The sequence below is a fragment of the Tenrec ecaudatus genome, chromosome 10 (genome assembly GCF_050624435.1).
Source record: "Tenrec ecaudatus isolate mTenEca1 chromosome 10, mTenEca1.hap1, whole genome shotgun sequence".
NCBI classification, from domain to species: domain Eukaryota; kingdom Metazoa; phylum Chordata; class Mammalia; order Afrosoricida; family Tenrecidae; genus Tenrec; species Tenrec ecaudatus.
Genome location: NC_134539.1, coordinates 114,993,992 through 115,003,009, shown reverse-complemented (window position 1 = coordinate 115,003,009; position 9,018 = coordinate 114,993,992). Strand labels below are relative to the sequence as shown.

Sequence of the window (9,018 nt, the reverse complement as noted above, 5' to 3'; positions counted from 1 at the left end):
ACGTCCCTGGCACCTTTCCCACCAGGGAACCAGCGAACCCGAGACACACAATTCCCAGAGCCCGTGGGGCCTACAGGGCCTCTCTGCGGCGGGAGAGCAAGAGACTCTGCAGGTCCCCCATCCTAGATATTTTTACCCGTTTCCCTGCCGCTGATCTCTGCCCTCAAAGCTCAGCAGGTAAGTTCTACCAGGGCAGGTGTTGGTGTCTCCTGCTCACACTGCTGGCAGCTGGTTCCCACTGGGGATCAAGTCGTACCTGCTGGATGCACTTCTGGGCTGAGACGCTACTGCAGAGCCCCGCTTTGCCATCCCGGGATGAGCCAGAGCCTCCCCGGCAGCCCCTACTTACTATGTCTAAGCAAGAGAGACGGGGGCGAGGCCGCCTCTTCTGCGCGTGTTCCTTCACCAGGCTATCCGCACAGGGTTAACCACAGGCCCCCCAGGACGGAGGGCAAACATTTGCTGTGGCTTCCCAGTCCCGGAGCCACACCGGCTGTACACGCGCAGTCTATCAGTCCTGTGCTAACGATGAGCAGACCTCTCCCAGCGAGGGCAGAGCCGGCGGTGAAGGGCAGGCAGCAGCGAGAAGCCCTGTTGGAGGGCTGGGGAATGAGATGACCAGACCAAGGGTGGTCCACGCTGCCTTCTTCTGGACTGTCCAGCCTGTCCAGTCTCACTTCTGCATTAGGCTCGTACTGTACTGGGCTTTTGCCCCTTTTGAATACATCCATTCGACGGGAGATGGGTGGGGGGGAGAAAGGGGCGAGAATCGTCTGCAGTGCTGTGTAGGGGTATATCCGCATGTTTTGCTTAGATGGCAGTTTATCTGGATGTGGATTCTCCGACCTCAGAGGCTTTGGACCTCAGGCGTAAGACCGGCAGGGGATGAAGTCTTCATTGCAGAAAAGCCACACACATGGCAACACCGGTGGAGAAGTACAATTCCCGCCCTCTTGGCCACAGGTGGAGTCCCTGGATGGTACAGTTGAGTGCTTAACTACTAACAAAAAGGTTGGCAGCTCAAATCTACCCCGAGTCACCTGGAAGAAAGGCCTGGTGATCCACTTCTGAATGGTCACAATCTTGCCAACTCTTGGTGTGTTCTATTTGTATTATCATCACCACCCACCTGGCTATTAGGTTTCTCAGGTGGGAGATACACCTCGGTTCTTGGCTTCGCACGAGAGAGAGTTCATGGAGAAGCCTCTCGCAGACAAAGGAGTCCAGACAGCCTCTGGGTTGTGGACTCTGAAGGTCTGTTCAAGGGGTACGGGAATCTCAGGGCAGCTCAGAGCCCGCATAGCCTCTTGGTCACCAGCCTGGTGCCCTCGGGGATCCCAGAACTCAGGATCCTGGACAGAGCAGGTAGTCCAGGCAGTCCCTCGGGCAGGGAGTTTATTATTATTTTTTTAATCAAGAAAAAAACCCCGAGATGACGCAGATCTGCAGCTTCTAAAATGTGGTCCACCTTTAGGGCCTTCGGCTGAGAGGCGTGGTCTACCGGACTGGTTGACCCCATTGGCTTGATTAAGCTCACCTGGCCTAGTTTGGACCAAACCAGGTAATATTGCCCACCTCCCTCTGGCTTGAATTGGCGCATGCCTCTTAGCCTTCCTTGGCTTCCAACCTCCTATAGGGGGCCTTAGGCATGGAGAGGAACAACCCCCCTATTCTGCTACCTAACAGTTGCAAAGTGGTTTTAAACGAAAACCCGAAGCAGCCTTGGCACATGTGGGGTGACCATGAATCTGAATCCACTTGACAGCAACTGGTTTGGTTTGTGCTGTCTCCACAGCACTATACTTCTCCGCTGAGTTTGATACTCCATCACAATGGCCACACACAACTCACATGGTGATGGGCGCCTCAGAGAATTTACCAGGTGACAGTTCAGTCAGGACAGTTTCTTCTCTGCAGTGCCCACAGACAGGCCTCTCTCCGACCTTCAGTCTCTTGGCTGGCCTCTGCCTTGATCATGCAGTGTTACAAACTCTCTTAGGGCTGCCAATACATGCCAAGAGGGTATGCCACTCCATTTTAAGCATCAACCGAAGGCACTCAACTTCAGTTCTATGGGTCAGCAAGCCCAGCTGCCCCAGTGAAGTGTCCAGAGGCAGGCACCCCCACTCCACAAGCCCGGATGCAGCTTAAAAGCATTCAGCGTTCTTTGCTCTCTGGGCTGGGACAACCATCGCGCTCTCTGGCTCCACCGTTGCTACTCCTCTGAGGCTCCTGTGGTGTCAGAGCGACCTTCTGGATTGAGGAGGTTCACAGTGCAGGGATCTCGGAGTCCAAAGGACCTGCTCTACTCCTGGCTGCCCTCTCTTGCTGGTGGTGAGAGCCTCCTTCCTGCTCTGCAGGCTGATCTTCCCAGCAGGATGGCAATCACAGTGAACTTGCTAACAAGCATTCATAGCTGAAGCATACACTGACTCCAGTCAGTATCCCTCCCACCCCGTCTGACCCAGACCCATCAGGAAGACAGAGGTCGATGCGCACGAGCAATGTGGGTTCAAACCCGATGGACTTGAACAACAGAACTGTATGTGAATGGATATGTTGGAATGAGTAAGATATACCAATAAGTACTATAAAAAACAAAATTAAAATCCCCTGTATTTCCCAGGGCCTTTGCGAAAAGAAAACCTAGCCCTGCCCTCAGGGAACAGCAGAGGGTTAATTCCTTACACAGGAGCTCTCTCCAGGTAACAGTGGCCACAGCAATGCCAAGGTCATTGATCAGTTCAGTTCAGTTCCTGGACTGGAGTGGGCAGGGGAAGGCCAGGTGGTGTGAAGCTCTCTGCTTCAGCTACAATCTCTGAAGGTGGTTTAAGGAGGGGAGCTGAGGGTGGCAGTTGCCCTGAGAGAAAGTAAGGTCAGTCAGAAATTATCTATCCTGACACAGGCTCTGTGTTAGTCTGGGTACTTTCTAGAAACAAATCCACAGAAACCCATGTAGGAGTTTCCACGAAGTCCTCCTCCAGCTCACAAAACACACACTGTGATGCCCACTACAGGAGGAAAGCCGAGTCAGTGAATGTGTAAGCATCTCAACACTGGCAGGGGTCTCCATACAACTGCTCCAGTACCCAGGGCTGCATCGGGGCAGGTCCATGCGGCTTCTCCTTGGGGATGTCTCACAGGAAATGAGCCCCGCCAGCTAAAGCAGGGAACTGGCTAAGGGAGCTGCACCCTAGTCTGATCATCACAAAGCAAGAGACCTGAGAACTAGAAAGGAGAGACTCACCAAGGCATTTATCTCTCCACCCTTCATTTAACCCCACCTGTGTTCACTGGCCAGGTTGGCACAATAAACTAACTACCTCAATCCACCCTTTGCCAACTTGGCACGTGTACATTATTCTTTAGCCTCACAATTGCAATTAAGTAACACCTACACCTTAATCCTATAATCCTGTGACTATGTTCCCCCACCTATGAAAGTTAGTAAGCCAACCACTTCATGCCTTTATTCCCCCAATTTGGGGTGTCCAATGTATATATTGCCCACTTACATCAACCTAGTGCTCTGAGGAGACAATCATTTTCCAACATGAAGAATCTTCATTTCAGTTGGAACTTTGTGAAGTCTGCATCCATAAGCAAAGTCAAATCTGGACAGGCTATCAACAATATGCACCAGTTCACAGGCTCAAAAATCTCCATCTGGTCGGGTTCTGGTCAACTCAATGTGGGCTGCCTCACTCAGCCTTCACAGGTGCCCATTGGTCACCTTGCCTTTAGACCATGGGCTCTCACCAACGCTCAACAAGTGTTTCCCCCTGGTGCTAGGTCATGAACTTTAGACCAGTCAACCCGCTCTCATCTTCTCTTTTTTCCTGTAAACAAGTCCACGGGTGTCAGTGGCCAAACTCAACCCTTCTCTTTATTGCTGCATTTCTCCCACTTCCACTCAACAAGTAGATCCAGGTGGTCATCTAGCAAGCATCTCAGCCTGCCCACAGGCTCCCTTTAACATTCAGTCCCAGAGAGGATCTTTCTTCATGATTCCAGATTTTTTCCACATTCTGACAAAGACCATTGGTTCCTGAGTACGCCAAAGCACTAGGTGGGGCATATCTTTTCAAAGCTTTCCTTGTAGGTATGGCCTAAACCCATCTAAATATCAAATTTTAATGGCTGAAAGCAAGTGGGCTTACACACTTTTTATTTTCATACTTCCCATATTTTCCTCAGAAAACAACCAAGTAAAATGTGGCTTTATCTGACCTCTGGCTAGACAAAGAAGAAAAACTACCATGAGGGAGAGGTCAAACAAACATCTACTCTCCGTCTTATGATTTGTTTCTGCAGTACCCCGCTCCTAAGGTATCATATAATGTGATAGTCTGGATACTTGAGAAACAAATAAATATAAAGGTTAAGTGCAGAGCAAAAAAATCCCACTTCTGACACCTGAGATTAATGAATGGCTTGGTGAGGTTTGGTGATCTTTCTATAAAACTCTCTCTTATACATGAGTTTCTGTGGATTTGTTTCTCTAATGTACCCAGACTATCATAGGCTCCCAGTCGTCTCTCTCACCTGCCTGCACGGGAGTCTCCCGAAGGCTTTCCGTGGTACCAAACCCACCCACCCGTAGCGGCCCTGTCTATAGGACAGGAGAGAGCTGCCCCTGTGGGGTTTTGAGACGTCAACTCTTTATAAAGCATTAGAAACTCTTTAGAGTAGAAAGCCTCATCTCTGTCCCAAGGAGCAGCTGGTAATTTTGAACAGCTAACCTTGTGGTTACCAGGCCAGCTTGTAACCATGATGCCACCAGGGCTCCTCCAGGGGTACCCAGGAGGGTCAGAAAGACAAGATCCAGTTGCCCTCCAGTTGTTTCTGACTCATCGCCCCCTGCCTGTGTATCCCAGTACAATTGTGCTCCACAGGGTTTGCCGTGCTGTGATACTTCTGCAGGCAACCACCAGCCCTTTCTTCTGCCCAGCATGGAGCAAGGACCAGCTGACAGCACCCAGGGGCTCCTGAATGCAGGTTAGATATCTGGGAAGCATTACAGCCCTTGGTGCAGAGTCGAAGCCTTGAGCAAGAGCCACAAGTCTTCTCTTGGCTGGCACTTACCTTCTATGACCAAGCTACATCCTGCCATTACATCCCCTCTGTGTACAAGGTCACCCCCAGCTGCTGGGGGTGCTGTCCAGACTTCCTTCTATTCCCTGTCCCTTCAGGGACTGCCTCAGGAGGAGAGAGCCCCTTGGTCCAAAGTCAGGCCCCTTCCCAAGCAGTCACGCCCAATGAGTGCTGGGAGAGGGGCATCTCCCACCTAGGTCCCCTCCTTCCACAGGTGGGATCAATAAGACGCCACATCAGAGTCTGCCACCTGGAACAGTGTGCCTGTATCCCTCCTCATCCCCACAGCCTCAACATCATAGTCAAATAACAGGATCTGGGTCACTATTTCTTCTCCTATTGGTCAGGAATGAATATTAGACAGGTTGAGTACCCTGCTGCCAGGCTGACCGCGAGAGGCCGTCTCCTGGGTCTGGGTCCTGTTCACAGTGAGGTGTCTCTCCCAGCAGCTTTGTGCCCATCCCGGGAAGAGCTCAATGTGTTTGGGAAAGGTGGGGCTTTCTGGGTGGTGAGCCAGAGAAGGACACCTCCCTCCTCTTGCTGGGCCTGTTTCTAGGTGTGTAAGTGAGAGGGCTGGACGGTCCTTTTCATTCCTATCCCTCCATTATTCCATTAGATCACCCCATATAATTTTTGGCCCCAGCCTTAAGGGTTTGCTATAAAACCATCTATAGAGAATGAGTCTTTGTTTATTATTCTGAAGCCACATTTGACGTGCAGCTTAAAGGGGCAGCAGGGCACAGAAGAGCACCTCAGCTTGCTTAAGGGCACACTCATGATCCTTGAGTGTGAAAGATGACTGAGTTACAGCAGAAGTACTCATCCTGCTCTGAGAACCCTACCAAGAAGCCATCTCCCCAGGGAAGGCTTTCCCGAGGCTCCCAGAAGGGACCCTCTGGTGGCAGGGCTGGGCCCCAGGCAGAACTACAGACATGAGTGAGAGCCCCACAGCCTTGGTGGGATCCCAGGGAGAAATCAGGTGACTCATTGCCTATGCAGGTTTTGCCAAGGCTTTGAACCAAACTGCTAATTTGCAGAAAAGACCAAGGACAGAGGAACTCATTGCCCACGGTGGGAAACTCCGCAAGTCTAGTGACCCTGTGCAGGCGAAAGGGGAAGAAAAGAACCCTAGTGATTAAAACAAAACAAAACTGAAAAAAACCCCAAATCACTCACTGCCATCGAATCCATGCCGACTCACAGCAACCTTAAGAGGACAGGGAAGAACCGCCCCTGTGGATTCTTGAGACTTTAAAAATCTTTACAAGTGTAAGCAGCCTCATCTTTCTCCTGAGGAATGACTGGTGGTTTCGAACCATTGACCTCGTGGTTGGCAGCTCAATGATGCCAACGCAGCTCCTTATTGATGATGATGATGATAAAGGTTTAAAGGGTGTCAATAATACACGCTCAACTGTTGCTAGTGTCCCCGTGAGTCCACCCGTGCGGGGCTCAAGAGGGCCAGCGCACAGCAGGGTGTGACCACTTTGATCCATGCGGTTCTCATGTGCTGGTCTTTGGAAGGAGATCACCAGGTCTTTCTTAATGCAGGGCAATGATTTCTGGTTACAGGATTGGGGGCTCGGGGGTCATTAGGAACACCTGGAAAGACTTCTGGCAAAATTCTCAGACCTGGCTCGCGGTCCCCTTGATCAGCTGTTATGCCCTTCCTTTGGCTTGTGAACCTTGAATCTGTGCTTTCTTTTACAATAAAAGGTGTTTTAAAAGTATGTATCTATCTCTAGTGTGGACTCTCAGGTCCAAACAGACAGCATGAGGCATAATGCATATAACTTGCCAAATTCTACTTTTAAGTTAAATAACATTCCTGCGCAGGAAGGGAGAGGCCCAACCTAGTGTAGCTTATATTTTAACAAATATTCTGGAGGTTTCTGCAGCCCACAAATGACTGTGTCTGCCTCGGTGGCTTCCAAACGGCAGTACCAGAGGCCCCTGTTCTGTACAAGACAGGGTCCGGAGGCAGCAAAGGGGAGGCCCTCTGAGTCCATGCAGACTGGTGATAGGGGTCGGGTGGAGTCAGGGTCATAGAGATCCCTTCCCAAGGTTGCAAGGCCAGGCCAGCTGTGAAAGGAGCTGCTATGGTCCACCACATTGGCAGCGCTGGGTGGGGTGACTTGACGTTCCCTCACCTCTCCCATGATCCAGGCCCTGCAGGAGAAACTGAGAATTTCATGCTTGTCTGAAATGTGCCCTTCACCTGCGGATTTTGCAGAAGCGGAAAGTGATGTCCAGGGAATGTAGGCGATTGGGACAGGGACCCTGCAGTGAGGCCCACACAGGAGTCCAGCCAGGTGTTCCTTCTGCCTCAGCTGAAACTCCACCAGCCTAGGGTTCCCATGTTGCGCTGGGCTCCAGGGCTGACCTTGTAGGTGCTGCTGGTCTCTCTCCCTGCCACTGACGTCAGTGTAGATAGCTGCTAGCCAATCCCAAGACCTTTCTCTTTCAGCTTCACCTTGATGCTTGTGTGAAAAACTGCCTGCACTTTCCTCTCTCCTGGATCTCGAACCGGGATCCATGCTTGCCCTCTGCCTACAGCCCTTCACCTTCGGGAACCCAAATTCCCCCAGTTTCTGTAGGTTGACCTCTGTAGCTTGACCGTCTTATGTTACTTGCACCTGGCTTACCGCCTCCCCCCTTGGAGTGGAGTTCTCTGCTTCACCTGGTCTGAGAGACTCAGTGTGTGCGCCCCCTGAGCTTCTCATCGGGGATCAGGAGAAAAAATTGGAGGCAATGTCCCTTCCAAGCACTTGTCAGAAACAGATTTGCCTTTCAGTAACAAATCCGTTGGGACACTGACCCTAGCTCAGCATTCTAAAGGTCAAGAGCATATTTCTTCCATGTATTGGAATCCGAATTTCCCTGCTGCGGAGCTCATCTCCTGTATTCTGACAGTCCTAGAGGCAGCCCCTAAGAGACCCCACCGGCCTCCCACCCACCCAAGGTTCCTCATGGCCATCCATGGGACATTAGGTAAAAACAAAAAATTAAACTCACTGCCATCGTCAGAGTGACCCCCTGTGGGTTTCCAAGACCAACTGTTTACAGGAGCAGAAAGCCCAGTCTTTGAGCGGGAGCTGCTGGTGATTTAAAATTGCCGAGCCATGCCGATTGCAGCCCAACATGTCACCACACCACCATACCCACCACCAGGGAACGTGAGCTTGGCCCACACTAACCGGAGCATGGTGTGCACACTAAGGGAGATGACGTTCTAAGTTCTGTTCTTTGCCGAGTGTCACACCTTAAAGCGGAAGACAGCTACCTGGGCTGTGTCAAAAAGAGCCTCGGAATGGGGACAGTCCGCAGAGTCGTTTTAAATGGGGCAGTTTATCCTGGAGGGGATTTGAGGCGTGGCAGCGCTGTTTGGGAGCCAGATTCCGCGGGTCAGTACACAGGGCTGGGAAAGCAATCAGCGCCCACCAGCTGAACAACGTGGCTGGGTTCCTGGACAAGGAGGCAGGAGGCCACATGGCCTGGAGAGCTCACATGAAAGGGGCATCCAGAAACACCATGTCCGAAACCCACGCGCCCTTTCTGGAAGGTCTTCTACCGCACTCGTAAAAGGCGTCGCTGCTGCGGGCAGCGCCACTGCTAGCCCGGGTCGTCAGCCCAGGTCTGTGTCTCTACCTTTCCGCGACACCGGGAGGCCCTGAGGCTGGGGCCAGAGAGCAGACCCCGAATTTCTGCGGAACCTGGGAACGGCGCCCGCGCCAGACGGACCTTGCAGTGTTCCGAAGCAGGATTCGAAAAGTTAAAAAAGCGCCGCAGAGCGGCCGAGGCCCCGAGCAAGGGCACCCCGGCATCACGGTTAAGACCCCGACATCGGGAATCAGGCACGGACGGGGTTCGAACCCGCGATCTTCGGTTTACGAGACCGACGCCTTACCACTTGGCCACCGCGCC

At 52.0% G+C, this 9,018-nt stretch overlaps 1 non-coding gene across 1 annotated transcript; it reads right to left on the bottom strand.

The window, feature by feature from the left end:
- Nucleotides 1–8,946: 8,946 nt before the first annotated feature.
- Nucleotides 8,947–9,018, bottom strand: TRNAT-CGU (transfer RNA threonine (anticodon CGU)). Its single transcript has one exon. It is a non-coding gene; the product is annotated as a tRNA-Thr (tRNA).